This window comes from Heliangelus exortis, chromosome 14 (assembly GCF_036169615.1).
Source record: "Heliangelus exortis chromosome 14, bHelExo1.hap1, whole genome shotgun sequence".
Classification (NCBI taxonomy): domain Eukaryota; kingdom Metazoa; phylum Chordata; class Aves; order Apodiformes; family Trochilidae; genus Heliangelus; species Heliangelus exortis.
The window spans coordinates 8095481-8122244 of record NC_092435.1 but is presented as its reverse complement, the minus strand read 5'-3'; the positions used below and the strand labels follow the sequence as shown (position 1 = coordinate 8122244).

General features: G+C 36.0%; 2 long non-coding RNA genes across 2 annotated transcripts in view; both read right to left on the bottom strand.

Moving 5' to 3' along the window:
- Positions 1-968: 968 nt before the first annotated feature.
- LOC139802407 (uncharacterized) lies at positions 969-14955 on the bottom strand. Its single transcript, XR_011728591.1, has 3 exons — positions 14818-14955; positions 12468-12521; positions 969-2380 (listed from the first exon to the last, which is right to left on the bottom strand). It is a non-coding gene; the product is annotated as an uncharacterized lncRNA (long non-coding RNA).
- An 8233-nt stretch (positions 14956-23188) lies between these two features.
- LOC139802441 (uncharacterized) overlaps positions 23189-26764 on the bottom strand; it is a 67225-nt gene continuing 63649 nt past the window's right edge. Inside the window, exon 4 of the long non-coding RNA XR_011728620.1 lies at positions 23189-23350. This is a non-coding gene — a long non-coding RNA (uncharacterized lncRNA). The remainder of the gene's footprint in view (positions 23351-26764) is intronic.

The following is a 26764-nucleotide window of genomic DNA, read 5'->3' as shown; positions in this document are numbered from 1 at the left end:
GGGGGGGGGGGGGGAAATGAGGCAGTGGATCTTCAGAATGGTAATTAGGAAAAGTCACTGTCCCACAGTGGCTAGTACTGAATGTCTGGGGAAAATCTTATGGACATATAAATAAAAGAAATACAAGCTAGAATCCTATTATTATCCTAAGTAATGTAATTTAAGCACTAACATAGTAAAATAGTGGAATATTTTAAATTCCTTTCAACTGCTGAAAATAGATCGTCGTACTCATTAACTAATATTATAAATCTTGTTTGTTCATTAAGGTTTTATTCATTTAATGTTTTTGAAGTTAATTGCCAATCATTTCATTACTGGAAATTAAAAACCATCTTTTTTCAGAGAGACCTTCTTCAGCTACCAATATACCAAATATTTACCCCCATGGATATCTACATATAACCAATAAAACGTATAGATGTATACATTTTTTAGAAAGCAATGCTCCTTTCAATCTCTCTGGGGTTTGGGACCACATTTATATGGCTTGATTAATTACAAAACAGTTTCTTAGGTGCTGCAGGAATATTTCAAGAAAATCAATGGCCATATACATGAAGAACCTAAGTAATGTGAGCTGAAAGAAACGAGAAAAGAAACTTCTTCAGCTGTACTGCAATGAAAAGGCAAACCCATCAGAATTATCTAAACAAAGGAGAAGTTATAGAAGTTACCAGAACTTCACACCAAGACCATATGGAGAAGTTGGCCAGTTCCTTCAACCCCAAATGCCAAGTGTTCACATCAGTGTTGTGTAGCCACAAGTTCCAGGTGCAATTCCAAGTTATAATATAATGCAAGATCTCTACAGATACTAACTCAGAACCAGGCAACACAGTTAAAATAATGTAATAATCTGCAAGCCAGCAAGGTTTCATGAAGCACTTGAGATAATCTTTAGTGTTTATGTACTATATATATAGATATAGACTATATATACTATATATATAGATATATACTATATATATAGATATATATGTATACACTCAACAAAAATTAAATCATCACAAGAGCAGTATTCTCCTCTCATGTCTGTACCATACTTATGTTAAGACTTGTGCCTTACTACACCTTAAAGCTTTGACCATCTTGCAGACTTTCTGAAAATTTCAAAAGTGACAAAAACATTCACAGTGTTAGGAGTTATTTTTCTTATTTTTGTGGAAGGGATCACATTATTATTACACGTAGACTCATGTTCTGCAGCAATTCCCCTTGTCTGCAAGTACAAACAGGGGCTTTTCCTAGCTGTCATGCAAACATTCCATAGCCAATCCCTTGTCCCAAGGGCTGAAACTAAATGCAGTCAATGTATAGCAAGTTCAAACTCCAAAACTCATATTGAAAATACATAGCAAACTTTACAGTGATTTATATTCAATATTCTAGCTACATTCATGAGGATGAAATTCATCTGAGAGCTTCCCAGTCAGCTTTCAGTCCAAAACACCTTTCCTACGCTCATGAGTGTAAAAAACTTATTCCACTTTTTAGTTAAGCAAGATGCCATTAAAGAAACCTACGGATAAACAGAATAAAATTTCACATACCAATGGACAGTCAGGGAGAGAAGTCCTGACATATGCTACATGAAAAATAAGCCTCCATTAGAAAAAAGGCTGGTGACAGAAACTGCCCAAGTGACAGCAAAAGGCATGATAAAAAAGCCTGCTACTGAGGTGAATGTTCATTCCCAAAGTGACACCCAACACTGCTGACTTTTTCTCCAAGATGAAATTGTAGAATGTGTACAGTGTCTCAGCATCTATCTCCTACCAATAATATGTCAGTAGGTGCCAGTACAGCATTTTTTTTGCTCCAAGATGAAACATCATTACAAGTCCGTTTAAGCATGCCAGTTGGATCCATTTTAAAAGGATTTTAAACATTTAAGGTGTACTATTACATGCAGCAATGATTAATTGCAATGCCACTGAGAAATAAAGAGTCACTCAAGAACTGGCTTGTCTTTAAACAAACTTGGTTTACAAATCCTGTCATTTTTCACTGTAGCTCTGAACTGTCATTCAGCAGAAGCTGGCACAGGAGCTCCAGGGTAATTGTGCAGATTAGGAAACAAAATATTCATGTCCCACTTGAATGAATGGAAAAATCGTAAGGCAAATTTGTGTTTGGTTAACTTAATAACATAGTTTGTCTTTTGACTTGTTCCCATGGGAACTGGAAACCCAAAGGTATGTGTTGGATGAACTGACTTACTATGGATACTTCCCATGGTATCACTAATTCAGAAGAGAGATTTTTCACATGGAACTCACAGTGCTCTCCAGGGCTTTAATCACTCAGAATGCTTACTGCAGGTAAGTTCTGGAAACCAGAGGAGGGGATGGATGGATCAGGTAGCACAGTGCAGTACCTGGAAATGGAAACATACAGACATCAATTAAAAAACAGCAGAGATTATGAATAAAATAGAAGTGTTTAAGTACCTGTTAGGCTTTTTGCCTCCAGTTTCCTGAAGGTTTGAGAAGGTTTGGCAAACCAAATATTTTTATCAAAACCAAATAATATGAAAATCTCCCATAAGTACTCATTTTCCTGCAGTTTACTGAATCTTGAGTAAAAACAAACAATGATTGGACATCTGAATTTTCTGGCAAGGTAACAGTCTCTGTATAAGAGCTCCCAGCCTACCCAAAGAAATCCTGAAAAACATCAGAAAGCAGCTTATCTTGCTCTGCTAAAAGCTACTAGCAAGGGATTATTCTCTCTCTCTCCTTTTTCATTCACAATGGTGGTTTTGGGAACAGATTTAGTTTGTACTTACAGTGTCTAATAACAGCTGTTATGCATTTATTTTTCCCTACCCTGACACAGTAATGTTATCCTACTTAACTCTGCAACTCTTTGACATAAAAATGCATCCACTGTGACATTTCTTAATACTGTAACAAACTGGCAGTGACCTAGGACTTCATGGCTTTTGCCAGTGCACACTCCCATTGATTTAACTCCCTCATAGCACTAATGGGGAGAAATCATTACAGTATAATTGCTACCAGTAATATAAAACCTATAAAACATAAAATGCCAAATTTTAATGCCAAGATTGGCAGACAATTTACTCACAGAGACAAGTATTTAAAATACCCCTTAAGTAGAAAATTGGCTCTCTTTTTTCTCCCCCATTTTAGTATACTGATATTTTCATAAGCTTTCTCAGCTCCATTTCCATTTTATGTCAATTGTTGAGATGCAGACAATGTCTGAAAGAATTTTGGAAATGTTTGGAACTAACACCTCAATCAGAATTCCTTTATTATAAAAAATAATTGAATAAATTCAATAGTAGAAAAAATAAAAATGCATAAACTGAAGTTCAGAGTCCTGAATTAAATTTCTGGTGTCAGAATGCAACCTGTTTTCCATATGATTTGCACCTGAAGTCAAAAGACAATAAATTTTTCTCAACAAATTTAAATTAAATTGTATAAATTATGATGTCTGTCACAAAGGAAGTACAGATTCTAATAACAAAATGCTACCACTTTATCACTCTTTCATTGCAGTATGAAGTACAGCTTTACCCTTACCTTCTGCTCCTGTTTCCACTACGCTTCCATTTCTGAGTTGTTCTGTTTCACCCATCACATCTCCTTTCACACAGAGCACAAATGACTGAGAGATGTGTTTTTTAAGAGAACTTCTCAGCCATTATAAAGTTCCACAAAGTACACTCATCTCTAAATAGATGGGATTAAGGGGCAAAGGAGGGGAGACACTAAAAGAATAACAGCCTTTTCCACTGTTCCTATTTCCTTCTACAATCAAACAAGATTCATTTTAAATTACACTTCTTTTTAGTGATTATTTTCTAAAACAAATGCTACATGGAGCTAGAAATGTCCATGTTTGTTGCAAGAAAATTTTTAGCTTGGAGTTTAGGCATTTCTTCTCTCCCTAGTTACCCTTTAAGTGTTCTATATCATCTGGAGTTGCTACTATCACAAAAAGTGATATTGAGAGAAAGTTTACTTGTATTAAAAATTAAAAGCTTACATCTCTCTTATTTAGGCAAACAGTCTAGTAGGTAGGAAGTCATTAATGTATTTGTTTACTCAGTCTCATTACCTAGTCTGTATGGTTTTATGACCATCAAAAATGTAAAGTACAATATTGTAAAATAGCTTTTCCACTTTTCCCTCAAAAGCCTTTGCAAACACAAACTTAATTTCTTTAAACACCTCTCCAACATTCCCTTCATGCACTGACGCCATGGAATGTCTTCCAATAAAAAAAAATAAATACCATGCTGATTTTTTCTATTTTTCATTTCTCTTCAGCTGCAAGTCATGATTGTAAGTTAATGATTACTTCATGAATTATTAACCCATCATGTATTCAAGACACAAGTCATAAATTTTTAGTTGTTTATTCTGCATTTTCGTTGCCAAAACAGGATGGCTTGCTCTCTGCAATTTCATGCTGATTACATTCGGTACAAAACTAAAAATCTTAATCAGTGGAACTACCCTAAATATTCCTAAAGACATATGCCACAAAGGAATATGGCATCCTATTCTTTCCATTAAAAAAAAATAACAAATAAGGTTGAATAAGCATGTCATAAGTATTTTTCAGAGGACACACTCTTTGTACACTATTTTCATTCCTTACACAAATTGACTGATAGGCATAAAGTGGGTGAGCAGTGGGAAGCCCAGTCTGATTCCTTTTCGATTTTCTGAGATTATTTTGCTCTTACTGGAACAGCTGAAATGAACAATCAGGGATTTTTGTTTGCTTCACAAATGAAAGCTTGTATTTCCCTTGACTTTCTGTATGACAGAGTGTACAATCAAGCTCAAGCTGTGGACAGCACTTTTTCTCTGTGCTGCAATCATTACAGAACAGCAATAGAAGCCAGAACTCTATCTCCTGCCTAAACCCACATATGACTTTGTATTAGATATAATCTAGGGATAAAAGGCCATATTTGAAAAAAATGCCATCTGTACAAGTTCCTCATCCACATTTAAAGCCTAGCAAAAAGAAACCCAAGAGACAATTTAAAATAAAAAAGGGGCATTCAAATCGGGAACATCTCAACATTGTGTAGATTTACAATTGAAATCCATGCAAACTGCACTCAAAATGAGTGAGGCTTTTTGTAAATTGCTTGGAAAACCATCATTATGTCAACTGTGATTCTGTATAATTTCGGTACATACTGCTGAAAACTGCTACATGATGTAAAAATAAAAAACCTCCCATCTTATTAGATGAAGTTTTGCATTCACCAGAGGCTGGGGAAATGCTTTGTTGTGTAGAAAGTCTATTGCATGTGAGACTCCCCCTAATTCCTTCTTCATTTTCTGTATTTTATCTGTCCTGATGGTTTTAACAGGAACTACAAACTAGCGTATCACTTACTTGCAGGGACCCTAACTTGAAAAAACAAAGACAAAGTTATGTAAAGCCCCAGACAAACTGGGACAACATGAAGGCACTGGAATGTGGTGATTACAATAGGATGATCTCCAAACTATTTTAAACAAACCCTTACTCTTCAGAAGTATAACTAAGAGCAAAGGAAGCAAGGCACAAAGTAGAAAGTTACCCTCTCGTTCTACTTGCTTATTGCAGAAGTGTTTTATTCTCTAGCTTTGTATCACTATTCTGTTGGAAGAAGTGTTTGTTTTTTTCAAATCGACCATAGTCAAAGCTCCAGCAGGAATTAAAGATGCCCAGTGAATTCTGCTCAGAAGGAAACCTTTCTAGATAGAGTCCTGTTTAAGCACTACTGTCTCCTTCCCATTTTGCTTCTATTTGAACATGGAAAAAAAATACTGAGTGAATTTGAAACCACTTGGGATCTGTGGGATCAGAAAACATCCAGTCCTACTTAAGCAGAATTGGTCAGAGGAAAGCCCAGCCAAGGGTAAAGATGCAGAAGTTATAATACCTTGGGGAAAAATAAGAATACTGACCACATTTGTAGCATGGCTTAAGTCAGTGGCTCACAGAGACTTTAGGGAAGAGATTTGGTGGGAAGATTGTCAACTGATATCACTTCAAATGGCTCTAGCAAAGCTGACTCACCCAGGTTTACAATACCTTTTGATCTCTGATAATGAAGGATTTTCAGAATTCCTTTAAGTTTCAAAACTGTGAGGAAAGATCTTTATTTCTCATTCATAATGACAGGAAAGAGTGAGATGGAACAGAATCCACCCTCAGTAAAGGGAGAAAGGTAAACACAAAGTACCACAACATCACAAAAATGCAAAGTGACTGCAAAAGCAGCCTGTTAGCCACCAAATTCAAAACAGAATATTTTAGTTCAATCTCTCAGCTCTTCAGTACTAGTTAGTGTCCATTAACCTCTCAATCTAAACATCACACTGCAACTTCACTTCTATGTTTTTATTCAGTACATTTGTACTGTAATGTCAGGTTTTTTAAAACCTGAATAAATTAAATCCACAAAGAGTTTATCTTTACTGCTGCTAAATACGATTTCTAATCTTTTTGACAGGAAGTATCTAGAAAAAGAAATCATAATTATTTCATAAGGAATTCAAAGTAAGATGCAATCATTGTTCTCTTATAGCCTTTCTTCTCTCCATCTTTAAGAAAACTTTTAAAATCTGAAAAGGCAGTAAAATCAATTTGATAAGGATTAATTTCAATCAGTGAGCAGCATAAACTCAGGAAGGAAAAAACTCATTCCCACTCTCCTGGAGAACGAGCATAGAGAGAACAAATAGGAACTATACTTTTACATGGAGTCTCATTAAAAAATAATATTTTTTGTTTAAATGTTGTCAATAAGATAAAATTATTTTAAAATAAAAGCAAATAGATGATGCTATATAGAAAAATACTTTGAAATAATCGCAAACATGAACCAAAAAAACCATTCTCAATTCTTTGGTTCACTCCTGTATCCTGTATCCATGTCTTATTTTGACAGTTTTACAGTGTAGTAAAGGCACAGTGTGCCTTCATAACTGACATCTGACACAAAGGGCACCAGCTGCCTGGTAAAAAAGTCTTGGTTAAAAGAAATTATAATTTCAAATTATAACAAACAAAAAATATAATATCAAGAAGATTTTTTTCTATCAGTATGGAGAGGCAGACCGTTTACTAAAATTTTATTTATTTGTTTTACTGAATACTTCATTGCACATATTCCATTTTAATTATCTTTGATTTCTTTTGCATTCTCGGTGCTCCGTTTGAACACAAGAAGAGAACATGAAAGGCAGAGGATGTTTTTAATACATTTAAAAATCCCTGATGTGAAAGTTCTCTTTTTAAAAGTTTCAGAGCCCAAGGAAAACTAGTAATAAGCTCTCTCCTCCTTAGACAAGTTTACTACCACAAACTACTTCTGTACTTAACTGCTATTTGGTCATGCATGTATTTTACATTTTCATAGAAAATTAGAGTAAAATTCACACGGACAGTCTGAGGCCTTCAAATAATAGTGTTATGACTAGATTTGAAGATTGCTTTTATAAACTATACAAATAATTTCTGGTAGTACTGAAAAAATTCATCCAAATCAAGACATAAGGGCACCTGGTAGTTCAGATTCCTTAGCAGCATGGTACCTGACAACAACTCAAAGTTCATTTAATGTGTACCTAGGGAACAATATTTTTTAAGAAAGTCACTGAACTCCTGCTCCACTGGGGACCTAAGCCAAGCTATCAATTAGAGTGTTAATACAGCATTTAAAAGAAGTCCTAGTCCAGCTTCTACTGAGAGTTTTGTGACTATCAAATTTTCTTTCCCCATCAGCACCATCAGTTCACAGTGATTACAGCCTCCTTGCTCCCCCAGAGAAAAGCTTGAGGAGTTCAAGAAGCACAAAACCAACACCTCCTACATGGTGTTAACTTGCAGGAATGCAAGGTAAGGTAGAAAACTGTTGGAAGTGTAATACTGAAAAAGGTTTTGTGCTAGCTGATTTTGTTTAAGCCTTTTCTCCCTTAACTGAAATTCTATCATAAGTCAAAGTTACCCAAGTACCCTCCTTCTTTTCTGATCTAAGGACTACCACATGCACATACTACTGATTAAGTTATTTTTAAATTTTCTTTAAGAGATTTGGATGTGGAAATCTGTCAGAATTTTTTGATTAGGAAATGATTTTGCTTAGAGAACTTGTTCTCCAGCACTCAAATCTATCTGTGTGGCAGAGAAAGTGGCACATGGGAAAATCAAGGCTTTCCATGCTACTAAAGATCCTTAACCAACAATTTTGACAGTGCAAACAGGAGAATGTGTTCCAGCAGGACCAGATATATAATAGCAGGGCCAAAAGAGAGGACTCATCATTGTGGTGCTGCCACAGTATAGAATCCAACAGTCTCAGTATAACAGGCACAAACCACATTTTTGAGTTAAAAGACTGAAAATAGACAGAAAAACTAATAGTTACATACAATACGATTTCTGGAGGATTAATGAAGACTGATAATTAAAAGCATTTTACCCTTACTATGCATACACTATCCAGAATTGAGAGATTTTTGAGATTTCAGACTATTTTTACCATAATTATCTTCCTAAAGATGGCTCTTAATAGAGAAATAGAATGCTTAGCAGGACTTTGGGGGCTGCAAGTTCCCTGATGAAAAACGAAATAGCAAGTCATTCAGACTTTTAGATACTAAACTAATTTCATGGAAAAGAAAGCTTGCATATTTAGCAGGAAGCCATCAAAATTCAAAATAGAAGCCAGCTTGAAATAAATGATGTCTTATTTTAGTGAGCAAATTTTGTTTAATTGCACTTCTGAATGGAACTCAGCTTTTAATGGAAGATAAAGTTTTTGGTGAGCACTGCATAATAAAAAGGATAGCACAATCACAGCACAATACAGAGCATTCCCACTTTACATATAATCATTTTAGAGCATTATGATTCAAAGATAGCAGTGATCCTTACTAAATCAGGGGAATGTTTTGACATGAAATCTGAGCTGAATGCTTCTCTGATGGACATGCAAATCCTTCTGCAATACTTAAACTCAATTCACCATGATGCTATTCCCATTCTGTGCTTATACACTGAAACCAAACCACTGCTTTAATTATTACAGTATCAAAAAAGTATTTCAGAGAGCTGAGGCCCTTTGGGGTGGTATTCTACCAGTTAACAAATTCAACCAGAGGAACTCAATCCTCTCAGCTCTATAAAGTGCCACATAGAAGAAAACCAGAAGTTTTCATGCCTTCTTCTGGGAAAACTCTGGCTGCTCTCCCCTTCCCCAGCTCTCTCTCTGCTAAGAAACAATTGATCTGTCAGAACTTCCAGATGAGCTGATTGAGCAATCCCAGGGCAAGGATTACAGCACAGTATTTCTAGCCCACTTAAGCAACATTTCTTTCCCCACTTCCACATGAACCACTTCCCCTATTTTTTTGTTTGGTTTGAAGTTTGTCTTTCCTCATTAGAGACATTTGCATTCCCAGGGAACGTGCACCCAATTTGCATATTTGTTAAATCCAGGAATATAAACAGTCTTAAGCATTAGTACACTGACAGAACGTCATGATGTAAATAATGCAAAAGAGTCTCTTAACAATTTCAACACATATTTCTCAGGGTAATTTTTACAAGTGCTCTGTGTTGTGGCATTATTAAGAAAATTATTTTGATGCAAGCCAAAAAGAGACTTACGAATAAAAACATGTTAACATATAATTTTGTCCAACTTATTACAGAGAAAATAATTAAATGGGTGAGGGGAAAACATTAGAAGTCAAGTGAGAAATTTAAAGAAATAGATTTTAAATTCCTATTGCCTTCTGAGCACTGCTGTGCCAGATTTCCATAGATGCCTCTCGAGGGCATAACAATCTAACTGCAAGAAATCCCACCGAGGCACAACTTTCTGAAGAGCTGAGTGTACACTACTTGAATCCATCAAAGACTTCCTTTGAACTCTGCAGAGTTGGACACAATTGCCATGTAGTTCTCCTTTCAGTGGAGAAGAACACACTAAACATTAAAAGGAGCTTTTCACAACTTCTCAGCCCTTATTACCATCAGTTGTGCTGCAGAGTATTAGACACTCACAAGACTGAAAATAGACTTCTTGTAGTGATTTCAACTTAATGTTGTTCTGACACAAGTTCTAATAAGCATCAGTGATTTTATTATCCACCATGTAAGCTGCATAGAAAGGATGAAGTGACCTCAACTTTACAATAATACTCAATCCAAATATACAATAATACTCAGTTTCAAAGAGAGAATTGTCTGTGGCATCAACTGACCCAATATCTTTCCTTTTTACATATTTAATTCTGTTTCTGAAATGTTGGAGTCAAATCACAGCTTGATTTCCAGAGGTCTGTTAGCCAGCCCTTCCTACAGACAGTAAGCAGCTTTACAGATTGTTTTCTTAATGGAATAACAAAGAGTTTCTTTTTGTGCCTCCTCTGCTGTTCTCATTTGAATACAGGAATAGTGCTACTAAATAGTTCTTTGTGGATAAAGAAGCTGCAGAGTAGCATTTCATTCAGATAAGAGCAACAAGACAGATGGGTGACTTCAGATAGCTCTCAAGCATGCCTGCTGTTTTAGGGGACGTGTCACATATTCTCACAGGATAAAGGGTAATAAGTTCACTCCCTTTTTCCCCAGACCTGGAGGTTTCAGTCCTAGAACATTCACAGTGAGACAGCATTCACACAGCTGTAGTGCTGCTGAATGCAGACACAGCACAGAGATGGCCAAGGGCCCAGTGGTACAAGGTTTGACCTGTCTTCAACAAATGCAGGAAACTACTAATCAAAGAGTGCTAGGAACCAGACAGAATAAGACGAAATTAAATGTCTAGGTAATGCCTGCAGAGGGAAATGTTACAAAATGTTTCAGAAAACATATAAGCCTGTATCTATCTGTACCCGGTGATACTGTAAAATTGGTGGAGGAAATAAAATTATTGAAAAAAAAAAAAATCATGAATCGAAATATTTTTGCCCTCCAAAGCTTAAAAAATTTTCTTTAATATGCAGCCAACATTATTTGACCCTCAGAAGTTGAAATGGCAGAAGTGATATTACCAGAGTCCCTGTTTTGTCTGACCTCCACCTACTATAGCTTTCCTCTTCAGGAAAGAGAGATGTAAAAGTTAACTCTAAATATTATGACAAAATAATGCTTACTTTCTCACAATTTTATGTAGTATCTATTGATATAAAGCAGTACATAATCATTATTGCTAAATAAAGGACTCTTTATTCTTTAAAGAAAAAAATTCTTTATTTTATCTTTATTACCCTTAAAAAAATAGGGGTAATTTTAAAATAAGATATTGGTATAAGCATACTGGTAATACATTTATATTATAAACAATGATAATTCTGGTTTTGAAGTAACATCTCAGATTCAGAATTTAGAATAAAATGTATATAATAAAAAATAGAAGGTAGATGCTCAGAAGACTAATCAAAAAGAGAAGCCAACTGGAAAAAAGAAACACCAAACACCCAACCAGATATGGCTCAAAAGATTGGTTTGTCATCTAGTGTTTCCTCCAGAATCTTTGAATGAAGTTATATAAGAAATGTGACAGATGAAAAAACCTGGAGCTATCCAGAATGGATTATTTGCATTTCTACTGATACTTTAAACAACTTTACTACAACACTTAACCTTTGCTCATGAGATCTTCACTCTGATTTTGGAGAGCATGCTAACTTTAACTTTTTCTTTTCTTTTTCCTTTTTAAGTTAAAGGACATACTGGGAATCAGGGTGTCATGTAATTTGCTCAAATAGGAAAATTTCCACAAGAAAGGCAGAGAACCCAGCACAGACCTGTGTGAAATAAAAAGCTGATGGCTAAAGCTGGAAAACACCAAGGCTGGAGCACACACTTTATTCACACCCTCATCTCCCAATACCACTTGCTGAGTCTGCTCTGAGGTGGCTGTGGCACCAGCAAAGGAGCTGGCAAAGGAACAGACACCCACAGGGGCTGTAACAAGTTGGGTTGGATTAAATGGGCTACAGACTGAAAGTGGAAAAAACTGAAGTCCAGGACAACCAACAGAATACCTTCACCTTAAAACAGATCTTAAGAAATGGTGGAGAGGAACTCAAAGTACTGAATAACAGCTATATCCTCTCAGTAGGATGTCACACACTCTCAAGCTCAACTATATTTAGAAGTAGGAGTGAGACAATATATTAATGCTACCCCAACAACCACTTCCCTTCAGGTAATACACAACAAGGCTACTAAATTTTCTAGATGTCCATTACCTTCAAAACTACTGTGGATGAAAAAGCTCTCATGCCAAGGATAATTAATTACTTATTTCTGTCCTATTCATGACTAGGGATTTTTGGACTGGGGTTACTTATACACAAAAGCCATTCTCTTATGCTTCCAACCAGCCATTCTCATGTTTCCAACATCACCCAGACACCAAATCTGTATTTCAAATTATTAAGCACAACCCGAATACTTACAAAGTTGAAAGAAATCACTATTTTTCAATTGTCAGTCTTCATCATTTTGCTTATCTGGACAAAAAAAAAAATAATTTCTACCACTTAAAGTTATACTTCTTGACACACACAGGGAGCATAAACAGCTGCAAGCAAATCAGTCTCTCTGGATGCAATCTGCTTCATGAAACTTCTATTGCAAGCATATAATGAATAATTTCCATGTTGAGAGTGTATCATCTGTAAGAACACAGCTAACCTTCTTGTTCCTATTTAAGTGCTACCTCAGTTTATGTAAACACATGGATCTCATTTCCTCTCCCAACCTTCCTTCTTTGCGCTCCTTCCTCCTTTGTGCTCCAGCATTTTTTACTTTCCAGAAGGAATTTCAGCATTTTCAGTTGTGCTCAATATTTTATAAAGGCAGGGGGCATTTATACAGCAGATTTACAGAGCAAGCAGTCGGGTGGATTTCTGCTTGTGTGTCAGCTGAATCTATTTTCTTGGTATAGTGTCGATAGAGTTGATAGCTGCAGTCAGATAACAACAGAAAAGTAATAGCACTAGGAGGCATATGAGCAACCTAGGGAAGTTATGTCTATTTAATGGGGACAGATTGTCCTCCATGAAATTTTTAAAGCATAATATACAAAACAATAAGTCGTTGGTTGAGAAAGCAGCCAGTTCTATTACAGAACAGCTTCAGGAAAGCTGTTATCACCTCTGAAAGAGAGGTGAACCAGAAAGCTGGAACGTTGTCTCAGTAAATTAATGCATGAGCACATGTTGCCACAGATGCTGGAACTCTGAAGACTGATTTTCAGCTACCATTATGAAATACAGAATCTCAGATGTCTCACCTTGTGGGTTACAGAGAGCTAAAAGTAAATTATTGCTTACTAAAAAGCAAAAGTGGTTCCAGAGCTAGATTATCCAATGTCAATTTTCATTAAAAATAATCGACCTGAAAGTAATTTGAATGTTAATAAGAAAGTAAAGCAAGAAGTGAGTCCTCAGAATTGGTAGGAATTCTATTGTCCACTTGAGAAAGTAAATACTGCAGAAGTCAGTTACAGCATTCTCTGCCAAGATTTCAAACACTGCAAATGATGGTTGTGCCTTACATTACCCATGAAATCAGACATGATTAGATGAAGTCAGCATACTATGTTGTATGCAGAAAATGAAGAGTTAAGAATGGTTTACATTAATGTTTTGGTTTAATGTTTAGCCAGACACCAGCATCTGCTAATGTCTTTGCCACAAAAGAATCAATACACTTGGTTTCATGATTTACATGAAATCTTAAATCTTTTCCTTGTTTATTATACCACATGCAGGAATGTGCATGTATGATAGAAATGTTTCTAGAAATCCAGCCCCATCTCCCTTTTAGATACTGTGCTTTAATTCCTATCACTTTGCTTTGAATTCTTTCCTTACCCACGAAAATCTATTAGAAAGGAGATCAACAGTGCAAGCAACACGAACATCCATGGTTTACTGTGAAAATGGGCAAAAGCACTGCAGCAGTTCTTTATCATTGCTCATTCTTCCAAAATGACAACTTTATGTAACACTGAGAAGAGCTGACTGCTTTCTGTCCTGTTGTACTGACAGCTTTTGGCATAGGCAATTATGACTCAATTTAAGAAACCCAAGAGAGAGCATTTGTGCGTGAACACTAGAGATGGGCCAGCTCTGTTTTTTAATCAGCTATTAAGCATAACAAAGCAGCATTTGAGTTCTGGCTGGTCATCCTTTACTTTCCAGTTTATCTGAAAAAAAAAATAGGCAAACGAGGAAAGTTCAAAAAATGAAAATTGAGCAGAGAAGAGTGAGAAAGGCAGAGAAGAAGCAGTGATTTCACAGGGTAGTGGAGAATGGTTAATACTGTAAATCTTCTCACAACAGCATGCTTATTCCAGATGAAGCAGCACTTGCCTTCACTAGAAACAGCCATTTATTTTTCATGCATCTTTCCAAATAGATAAACTGGAGGAGGGAAGTTGGTAAATTGTTTCTGCATAATAATTCACGCATTGTGTGACAGAACATTTCTCACCAGCTTCCAAACCTATTCTACATCCCACAGACTAAACTGTTAGAAGACAGACATGTTAATAAAACCAGAAATACAAAGGTTGATCATCCCCAAATCAAATTATTTGTGACCAAACAAAGCAGAGTTGTAGCAATTATTTTTCTCAACAGGAATAAATTTTCGTTTTTTACTCCTCAAACACAATCATTAACTTCCAGGAGCAGAACTACATGTTAGCTGATTGGTGAATTGTTCAGTCCTGGGGTACACAGGCAGTCTAAGGGGGTGTGAGTGCTAATTGTCACCTGCTACTTGCATTTTCCTTACCAGCCATCTGGCTTTGTACTGAATAGCTAGTGGGGTTCCTGATGTCAGTTATCCCTCTAAAAAAAAAATAGAAAAGAAATAATTATTTCAATTCTTTTGTAGCAATATGTATCTGTAGTTACTGAAACCAATCTTCCACCATCTCCAGAACTGCAGCATGATTTGCTCAACTGCACTGCAGTGTTTTCTCAAGGAAAAACATGAAGATGATGTGATAAGAAACAAGACTTGTTCCCCTCAGCAAACATTTGCCAAGTCCTCCAACAGCCTTTCCTGGAAACAAAAAGTGTTCTTCTGCAATCAGCTAAAAGCAAAATCAGACAACCAAGCTTTTTTTCTGTCAAAGTCACAATTCAAACTTCCATCAGATGACAAAGATAGTCATAATAGCAACAAAGTTCCAGTCTGATGTCCTTCCTCACTTTAGGAAACGGCTGCAGCCAGAAAGCCACATTGCTTCTCAAATTTCACTGTCCCATTACCCATCCTCTATCTCCAGGTTGGGCCCCAGGCACAGCAGTGCTGAATACCAGTGAACGCTGGTACTAAAGCTGCTCTAGTTTTTGCTGCCACTGAAACTGTCATCACCAAGTGTCACTGGGATAAGAAGACATTTTGTATTCTGCCTTAGACAGGGGTGCTTTCAGCAGCTTTTTTATCTTTAGAAGGCAATAGCTGAAGAACAACACTGAAGAATTTACACTATTTAAAAAAAATGAAAAGTGTTTTAATTGACTACACAGACATTTGTGCTGCTGACATCAGTACATATTCGGGACAAGTTGCTTTGGAAATATGAAGAGAGCTGAAAATGCTTGGCATGCCACATCTCAATAGCTCAGACAGCACCTAATCTGAAAAATTTTGTGGTTTATATCAAAATGAACACAGATAGCACAACTGGTCATAACTGCTGTTATTAAGTCAACTTAATTTTGTTGCACTTTCCTTCTTCTGCCTCAGAAGTACATTAATCTTATTAGAATCCTTTACAAGTTAGTCCATTGTACATCCTGTGGCTCTAAACTTTCTTTTACAAATTTAGGCCTTGGCTCTACACTTCCTAGTTTACCCACTAACTTCTGTGACTTTCAACTAATTTTTCTAAACATTAAGAATATGCTTGCTGCCTTTTACCAGCTATAAACACAAACTTTTAAATGTTGATACATTCAATTAATATCATTACAAGATACTAAAAAAAAAAGTTTTTTAAATGCACCTAAATTACACATGCTTTAATGGAGGTAATTAAGAGTTAAATCTTCCTATACCAAATGCTTATGCTAGGTATTGCCATTGCTTGACTCCTTAATTAGGTTCCCCTGTTTGAATGACTATTTGGGTACATATGGGATGACCTCTGTTAAAGAAAAACCTAATTTGAAACTGTTAGCAGTAACCAGAAAAGGAACCAGGTAGCATCTCAGCTGCTGAAGTGTATCAGTGTCTTGCAGAATGTGATGTGTTTCAATCAGTATTTCTGAATGCATTTATTAGCCCTGGACTGGCAAAATCCACAGGATTCCCTTTTCCAGGATTCCTAAACATCTAGAGCAATAATTTTAGTTAAGCCCTCATTCCAACTTAATTCTATTGTTTTACTTCTAAGGCAAATTTTTCTCTGAAGTTAAATCAAAATCTCAAGACAAAAACCCAGTTCAGTCAGGGCTAAGCCAGAGAAAACAAATATGCTGGAAGTAGAGGATGGAAGTTTGCCCAGCAATTTCTTTCTCAAGGAGTCAGACAGTAAAACTCATTCCTCCTGGGCACAACTCTTTCCTGGTACCAGTTTATCACAGCTGTAACAGCTTATCAGAGAGAATCAGTACCCTAGAACTAGTAAAGATCTGGCCCAGACTGTCTCAGACAGTGCTTGGGGATGCTGTTTGTTTTCTTGCCTATCGTTTTTCAGGCTTGGCAGTTGAATTCTCCACACCCAGGTCTGAACTCAGAAATCTAGATTATCCTGAAATTATTTATGTTATGCTCCTTTAAGTATTACCTTCCTATGCAATTACTTTTTTAAAAGTTGGCAACTTCATAAGATATTAAAAATATCTTCTTTTAAAATATTGTAAATATTAATGTTAATCGGGAGTTGGTATTTTTTGTTGTGACTTGAAGATCATCCCATGATTTCCTCTGTTATTGACAAATGACAAGGGGATTCTTCTGAAGAAGTGAGGTGAGATATCATGTGATAGGGAAAAAGAATCCACCTCTGACTCTTCCAAAATCTGCCAGACATTTCTAAGCCCTCTTGAGAAGGGCTGAGGACATAACCATGTACTCTGAAGATGACAGATACATGGACAGAAGTGTTACTAACAGGCACAATAAAGCCATTTAAAAGATTATTTAAGAAGTAGTAAAATTTGTAATAGCAGTAAAGATGAAAAGTATAATTTCTTTGACATGTCTAACCAAACCTAGGCTTCCTAGCTCACTAAATGTCACCAAACAGCTCAGGAACTTGAGTATGCATTTTGCAGGGAGGTTATTAAAAAAATACTTTTAGAAGCACACAAAGCACATTCTGTCTGATCAGTGTGAGTGTTGTGTTAATAATAGCAGTTAAAGCATCTTTTATCTTCCAGCTCAGTAGAAATGCATCTAATAATAAACACTACTATCCACCTAGCTCAATACAAATTAAATATAAACATGAAAATGAAGAGCTTCACAGATTTATATGTGAAATCTTTACTTCCAGACAAAGCACTTACGGAGGATCCTGTTTTGCAATCTAAACCCCCAAAAGTAAGCATCATTGAATGCCCAGTCATACAGTTAGTCAATGAATACTTGGCTATTAGGATCAAGATTGATAAATATTTTACAACACACTGTAATCTATATTTTGGCAGCAAACCTCTGTCTTTGACATGCTAATTAGAAAAGATGGCGTTATCATTCTACAAACCACAGAGAAGAATGGAAGGAGTACTGAGATTAAAGAAATCTTCAAATAATATTTAAAAAAAAAAAACAAAACAGAAGTCCTTTGCTGAAACATGTTAGAATGAGAATGACCAGTACACATTGCAAAATTTAATAAATTTGTGTGTTCAAAATTTTTAAAAATCAAATCTTAGAACACAGTTTTCCCTGAGCGTGCAAGGAGAAGACATTTTGCATCATTGAAGATTATATAGTTAGCATTGGTCTATTTTTCCTTTTTTTCAGTTCACACTAAAGACATGGGAAAAAATGCCAGAACAGTAGATGCTGAAATGGCTTACCTTCCGTGCCATTTTCTTTGTCAGAAGTCTACAATTCTGTATTCTTGAAGCATTTTGTCTCCTTTTGCTCTGCCCTGCAAAGACATCTTTCTGAGAAATTAAGTCAGTTGCAATTAACAGACTTGAACAAAGTGAGCATTCTTCAGTCATTAGAAGCTGAAGTGATATAAGCAATAGAAATCTGTAAAAAAGGGGCAGCTCACAGTGATGAAGACAAGTCCCATGCTGACATACACCTCTGCAACTCCACTGAATCTTCTGCTCATTTGCACAATTCTTCTACATAAATGAAGAAAAACTCTTCTGACTAAATTATCTATAGTTAAAACTACTATTTCTATCCATGTACATTACTAATTGTACACATTACATAAATTATGTTTATATGCTATACATAAAAATGTATCACCATATCATAATGCAATTATAATCAAAACTGTAACTGTTAAATATAATTTTTAAACTATGTTCCATTAAAATTAAACTATCCTTTTTTTTCTGAGTTCTGTATTCCTGCATGTCAGTGAAAGGAAAGTTGATCATAGCACTTTATGTCTGTGATTGCTTAAATTAGAAATCAATTTTTTGACAGGAAAATGAGGTGATGGTGTCTAGTGCCCAAAAAAGGCAATCTGAAACCAAAACCATTTATCTGGTGGTGGCAAGAGGAAGAAAGGTGCAGTTCATTTCAAAGTGGGAAAAGTACATGACATTATGATTGGATCTTTTTATAAATCTCTTCTTAATATTTCTCCTTCAAGTGCTGATCAGCTTGAGCATTTGGGATTTTACCTGGAAAGTACCTTTATGAGCCTCATTGGGTAAAGACATACACACTTTGAGAAACTGCTGCTAGCATAGTTCCATGATGGCCAGAAAACAATGACAAAATATTTTAAATTATACAAAACTGTTCCATTAGGTATGTTGTGCCATCTTCCTTGATTTAAGGATCCACTCTTCAGAAAAGAAGTGAATGAATTCAGATTCAGATAGTCATTTCTGCAACAAATGTTCATGCTGTTGTCCTCAATCTTTTCTTCAGAAATTCATGTCTTACTCTCAGCAAGATAGTTTTGAGTGTGTCAGTGTAGTATTGTGCTGAGAACATGATTCTGTCACGTTTCACTCTCTCTCCACCAAAGAGAGAAGAAAAAAATTAAAAGCCCTCACACTAAACTGTACTTTGAGAATATACCAGTCACAGGAACCACAGTGGGCTCTGAAAAAGCATGCCAAGAGGGTGATAAGTAAGATTTTATTGGCTTCTTTTTCTTCACAATGCCATTTATTGGTTAGAGACTTACTGACAGATGAGGCATGAGCAAAAACTCTGCCCTCAGCCAGTATCTCAAATTTCTAAAGATATGTCAAGGAAGATTCATTTGGACAGATGCTCTGTAGGAACACGCAGGACACGATAAAGCATGACCCACAGGAGACACCCTACAGACTTCCTACAAGTTTTCAGAAGTGTTTCTGTCTGGTTGTATGGAATTTCTTCAAGTGAATGCACCTCCCACATCCCTGAAGCTACAGCTTTGCAAGCCTATAACCACAAGGCTGGTCACATAATGAGCTCCCTGCAGACTTCAGCCAAGCGCATGCAAAAGAATATGTAAAATATAAAGTAATATTGCTAATTAGGCAGGAAAAAAAGCCCTGTAAGTCCCCCAAGCGGCTGGGCTCTTCCCTTCCACTGAGGGCATCAGCATGACCTTGTCCCTGTAACACTTGGACCTACTGTGGAAAAACTGCAGTGCACAAATGCTTACAGGGCTTTCTGAAACTCAGATTTCAATGCTGCTGAGAGACTGAAGTCTTTTTACAGGAATATTCTCTGCTTGTAATGGAAGTAGCTTCCCAACAAGTGGCCAGCTCCTTTATTGAGAATTATATTCATGGCTTAATAACAGAAAAACAACAATTAACTATGTCACACATGTAGCTGTTTCCTTTGGCACATGGATTAGAGAAGGGTCATCAATGACAGTCAACCTACCAAGGCAAGTTACTACTACAGTCCCCAATGATCATCTCTTTCCTGAAACTCTGAGCATTTTTTCATTTAACCTACCTTGTGGTCTAAGGCTTACCTTCAATAAATGAGGCTTATTTCAAGCCATTTTAAGTCTTACAATGAAATCTGAATTGAGAAAGATTTATAAAAATCAGACTGTCCATCCATAATTGAATAACAATAAATGAAGAAAGTCTGGCCAGGAAATAACAACTTATAATAAATACAGCTTAATTTTTTTACCACATTGAGAGTTTACTGGAAGTTTTCAGGAAAAAACAGTTTCTCTGAAATGTTAATAACATGAAGCTCAAACTTCCCACAGAAACAGAAATATCTTAGATGTGCAATGCAGTAAAATCTTTTCAGTGTCTTTCTCTGGGTGAAACAGACCAGACTTCAACTTTTTTCTTGCCTGTGTGTGACAACTGATCTGAAATTAATTCTCCTGTATGAAATGGCAGAGTTCCTAACACCCTGCCTATTCTGGGCCAGGAATCTGTACATCTGTCCTACCTCAGCTATCTTCATTCATTAAGAAGGTATTGAGGTGAGCCAACCTTTAAAATCTTGGATTTAATATGACTTGGAATAGGGCATTTTTGAAATGTCAGCTTCTGCAGGCTTGAAATTATTTCTTGAAAATCAAGTCCAGTATGACTACCACTGTAATACATTTCTCTAAGTACAGACCCTAAAAAATCTTTGCTATTAAATACTTAGACTAAAAGTGCTACATTTATAACTTAAGAGTATTAAATTTTTTTAGTTCAATAATAAGATTTGACATTTTAGGCTTGATCAGAAATTTGAAAGCTTGTACTGCTTTCTTTCTGTTTCTTGGTGAGTATACTCAGTAGTGGAATATGAACTACTCAGTATGAGGCTGTAAGAAATAGAGACAGGACCAAATCTGACTGCATAGGAGGAGAAACTTTGAGAAAGAGGGAGCAGAAATTCTTTCCTAATGCAAATCCTGGTATCATCAGTTAGGCAAAGTTACACAGCTTCTGAAGCAGAAACAACAGAGAGAACCACAAGAAGAATAGCCCAGCTGAAGTCTGTTCTAAGCCTGAATATATCAATATATCTCCTTGGTAATTCCCTTTAAGAAATTTCTCTGTATATAACTTCTACTTTCACACATAATTAAGAGCTGTCATGATTCAGGTAAAGAGTTGCTGGAAGCTGGATAGTAACTGCAATCTTCCATCAGGAATAGATGTAATAAATAGTAAAGATATTTCACAAAACAGAACACTGCTGTCTCTGCCACCTTCCAAAAGCACCTGGAAATCTGCTATGGTAATTTAACTTAGAAACAAGTAGAAACTTTGCTGGATTGTGCTTTGCATACAAATGTCTATAAAAGAGAGAAACAGGATTACAAAACAGATTCAGATGAGCTTAACATTTTGGAGGGCCCTGAAGGTGTTCTTAAAACTGTTGGTACCTACCAAGAGAAGTCACTCTCCATCTATCATTTGCACCTCATTTTTCACTAGACTTTTAAAGGAACATAACTTGTAAATTCTTTGTAAAGAAGCAAGATTGTCCTTTTAAAAATCCAGAAATTATATGTACCATTTTCAATTACATCCCTTTCTTTTTCCATCTGAGACATCTTTTGTATATGTACTTCAGCCTGTGCATGATTTACCACTATAAAGTATGAGTTCTCTTCTCCTTTTCTACCCTGTAATAACATTCAGAGTTCAGATCCAACATCACAGAAACCCTCAGTGGGTAGTTTCATTGTTATTCTGAATATATGTGTTTGGAGTAATGTCTTTTTCCTCTGAGACCAATATCCCCAGTGGCATTTTTATCAAATCTGCTCAGTACAGATGTGAATGCATATGCATTATACCCTCTTTGCAACACGTGCTGCCATTCAGACTAAAACTCCTCACTGCTTTCTCCTGAAAATTGCTTGCAGCCTCAGACATTAAACAGTTGTACAGAACCTGATAAAGTTTTTCACTATTAGATGTGATTCTTTGAAAGATAACCAAGACTTTAGACATTATTTTTGCCTACTACAGCTAAACGGACATTTATCAAATGCTTACCAAATGGCTGTTGAACAGAAAGGAAAATGATGAATACTTCATGCAGAAGGACTCCATTTTTTTATCTTTGTAAAAAAAGTAGCATTCATCACTTTCTTCCTCCCTTGCTACATTCCCATATTTTCTTCAGGTGATGCTATTGGAGTTGGACATTCACCATTTTTTCTGTCAAAAAACTCAAAAGAAATCAGTATTCTTACCAGAGTTCACTAATGTTTATATCTATTTTCTTCTTTGTCTATACTTTCCTCTACTTCTACAGCCACAATAGCTTACAATGATTTCAAATTACTCCATTCTGTAAGGGATGCATCAACAGAAATCAAAATACTTATTTTACATTATCAGTTATGATATGAACTTAACTGAACAAAGTACATACCTTAAAAGAAGAATAAAAAGGACTTCTGAGGCTGCAGGAAATTCAGTCATTCAATGAACATGTTTCTTAGTTTTACTATGTGTAATCAAATTATGATCTATGTGCTAAAAAAGTCATAGTAGTGATTTAACCTGTAAACTAGTTTGATTTTGTGGCTTTCACGTAAAGTTTTTTGTCTTACACTTAGCCTTAGTATAAAAAACCCTTGAATTTTGATGTGTAATATCTTTTTTTGTATAACAGACTGCTTCCCAGTTTATTAAACAGCTCCTTATGGGAGGGCTGGAGGTGGTGAAAGCATCTCAAAGTATCTTTAATGTATCAGTAGAGATACAAGCTTTCAAAGAGCACATGAACAAACGCTTTTTATTCTAAAGCCACATCCACAACCTTCCTTGTTATGGTTCTTTTCTTGAGTGCATCTCTGCCTGCCTTCATTTTCTTTGGCACCAAAATGAAAATATCTCTCTCTCCAGTTCTTGTAGTTGCTAAATTACTTATCAAAAGAGTGTTTTAAAGGTCCAGTTACTGCGTATATCAGAGAAGCCAATAAGGACCTTTAGAAAAGCTGGATCCACTCTGACAAAAAAGTCAAAAGATGCTCAGAATTAAGCATTAATTATTAAAATAAGCTCAAGGAGCTTATTTCTCAATTGTTAAACTTGAACAGGATCCATTTAAAGGTGGCTCAAAGAGCTGACTGGCAAAATTACCCAGAAGAAGGTGGTCTTTTGCCTTATTTGAAAGAGCAACATTGCTTTGCAGGGTGGCAAATCTGTTTTCTTCAGTGGACGGAAGCTCCTCTTGACTGTGCCTGAAATAAAAAGTCTGAAAATGAACTTTAAGCAGCCCAGTTGGGAAATAACCTTCTCTGCCAGCAGGAGGCAAGAAGAGCCTGCAGTCTCATCACAGAGCAGGGGAGATGTCTCTCCAAGCAGTATCTTAAAACCACAGAAGCAGTCAGTAGTAACAAACAATCTCAATATTACAGGTAACACAGATCAGCTCAGCTAGATTAAGGCAATGCTGGCAAAAGGAATTAATGAAACAACATTCTTCTGGAACATGTAAGTTTCACAAAACACAAAGGTTTTTTCCCTTCCACTGATATAAATGTTAGTTACTTTCAGTCCACTTTTTGCACCATGTAACATTTTGGCATACATTCCCCTAGGTTCCTTTAAATGGTAAAATGTAAGAGTATAGGACAGCCACAAGATAAAGGTTCTTATAGGCCTTTTCTTCAGGGTGAAATTCCCATGGCTGATACTCTTTCAGTGATCTAAGATAGCCTTAAGTTATCACCATATGATTTTGCTGAGAAAAAGAAATTCTGCTGATCTTCCCCAAAGATCCAATTAATAGTTATGCAGAACTACTTTACATTTATAAGGAAAAAATGTCAAGAACATCAGTAAAGAGACTGGAACGAAGTTCTGAAATGTTACGTAGGGGGGGGTTTGCTTTCTAAGGAACTGTCAATGAAACATGTTTCAAAACCAACACAATACAAACTAGCACTATGAAATATTATAACAATTTTTCATATAACCTGTACACTACTGAAAGTTTTCTTGTCTGCAAATAAAAAAAAAGGACTTCTGAAAGACTGAAATAACAAGGAGCAGACAGCACTTACAAACAGTAAATGTGACCCCCAAACAAAGCACAGGATCACATTTCAGCAAATTATTGGTATCTTCAGCTCTGCAATTCTCCTGCCTTTCTGCAAAACAGATTCCTTGTCTGAAAGATGACTGTAAATAATTCCATATTTCTCCTCAATAAGTGTGTTCATAAAGAAAGCAAAGTACTGTATTAATCTATGCCATGAGCATACATGACTTGAGTAACAAAGTTTCAGATATATAACAAAAAATTCTTAGCAAGGCATTGCATATCAGCAGAGGGTTGACAAAAAAACCCTCACTTTTTAAAACTATCAGTGGTGTTAATGAAAAGTCTCTAATTTATTGCTTGCTGTTCAGGCTTTGTCTGGCATACACCTCAACTTATCAATAATTATGTTAAAGGTGACAATCTGTGCTGACCTGTGAGGATGTTTTCAAGGTTTTCAAGATATACCATTGGGCGTATCTTTTATTTCACAGCTGAGCATTTTAAAAAACCACCTAGATTTAGCAATAACAGAATGGTTAGAATGGTAGATTTACAAGCAAGGTCCATAATATCATTTCTAAGTGTAGTGATTCTGAAAGCTGAGTTGTTCAGCAGGCATTGAAAGTGAAGTTCGCAGCAGTTTCAGTGCTTAATTTAGGCAAAATTTTGCCTCTTCTACTTAACCTCAATGCTTGCCTGTTCTCTGTTTTTCATAATACAGAAGTACAAGATTTTAATTTGGATAAATTTAACTGGAAAGTGAGTCCTTTTAGAATTTTTGAAGGGCCTCAATATATTTTAATAGCCTTAAAATACTTAGTACTATTTTTTAGGAGTACAGCTTTAGAGAAAATCTTATTGCCTATTCTTGTACATCAGCATATTATTTTTCAACTGACTGTAGCATTCTTTCCCCCACATTACACCCTGAAACTACACTTTGACCAAAGGTGATTTGAAGTATGAAGAAGTTAGGTTGGAGGAAATAAGTTCCACAGAGAAGCCATGAACGTAAATACAGAAAGAATTAAATTTTACACTAAATTTAGTTGGGCAGGAGTATAGGCAAGGAGCTGTTATTTGAGCTGCAGACTGTTCATTCATTAACAGTTTGTTTTCTTATTAGAAGGTCTGGGAGTTGTCTTTGGTCTCTATCTGCAGCCCAGAGGGATTATATTCACCTCTACATGCCAAAAAATCTTGCATAGAAGCAGCTACTATTTATTAATAAACATAAAGGGAAGCACTGATGTGCAGAGCAGTTCTGCCACAGAAAACACGGGTTAAATGATGTAGAAAATTAAAGCAGGGAGGTAAGGAATAGATCCTGCAATGCATCTTGACAGATCTCTTTTGGGAGAAGTCAACATGCTTTCCATCCAGCTGATGTTTCAAGTGCTGCACTTATTCTCTCAGTATTTATCCCACCACCCTGCCTGAGTTAGACATGTCCTGACTTTCTGGTCAGTTAGAGCCAGTAGAGGTCAACCAAAATAATCCCTCAGGAAAAATAATCCCTGGAGTGGTACCACTAATGCCTTTCAGTAGGGAACCCTAAAGAAACAGAAGTCTGCTTTTCCTGTTCTACTACTGAAAATCCTTTGTTGGAGGAAGGTCTGGCTGGGAACTTTTAAGTTGTGAGTAAAAGGTAACTTGTATTGATTTTTCTCTTACAAATCTTACCAGGTTTATGCAGTTTTTGAAAGGAGTGTTGACAGAATCCTCAAATGGATTACAATGCCAAAGAACAAAAAGGGAACTGTGATCATTTATTGAAGAACTGAAAGCCTAAATTCAGACACTTCCAGCTTTAAAGAACCTTAATGCAGGAGGCACAATTTTTACTTGTCAAGGTGTATTTCTTTTTTTTGAAGTCCTGTTCAGTTTATCCTATCTGACTGCAGAGCAGAACACAGAGGCTGATGTTCAGCACATGGACTCCATAATCAATGCATCATGAAGTGGCATCTGGGATCCAGGCAACACATGAACCAAATAATTTGCTGGATCTAGTCAATAAATGTATGTCTGGAGTGTTTGAAATCCTGACCTTTACTTAGCTGGGTACCTCTTTCAGATGGAATAGCTGGTTTAGAAAATCACGATCCTGTAACAGCCATAAAGGAGACAAATATAGATATGTGAGGAACATCTATATAGATTTTTATATCTAGGGGTCTGGTTTAAGATTTAAAATGGAGACAATTTGTTCCTATAGAGAGCAATGCCAAGAGCGATTTTCATGACCTCTTTTAAAAAAGAAGCTAGACAAGTAAGAACAAATTCAATACTTGAAGTAAAAACAGGGCTGCATAGGGAAAAAAAAAGTGACATATTTCTGTTTGGAGAGACATCTGTACTTTCCTTCCAGAACTCCTGTGGATTCTTAATAGATAAATTTCCATACCGTAGTTCAAAATCAACATGTTCATAAATCAATAGTTAGAGACTTTATGACTGAAAGTCATAAATGCTGGCTTAGACATATGTCTCTTAGAGTTATCTTCCTTGGGATTTTGATATTTGGATTTGAATATTACCACCACTATCCCAAATGACTCTGATCAGCATAAAGCTAATTATGGCTGCTATTAAAGGACATTACATA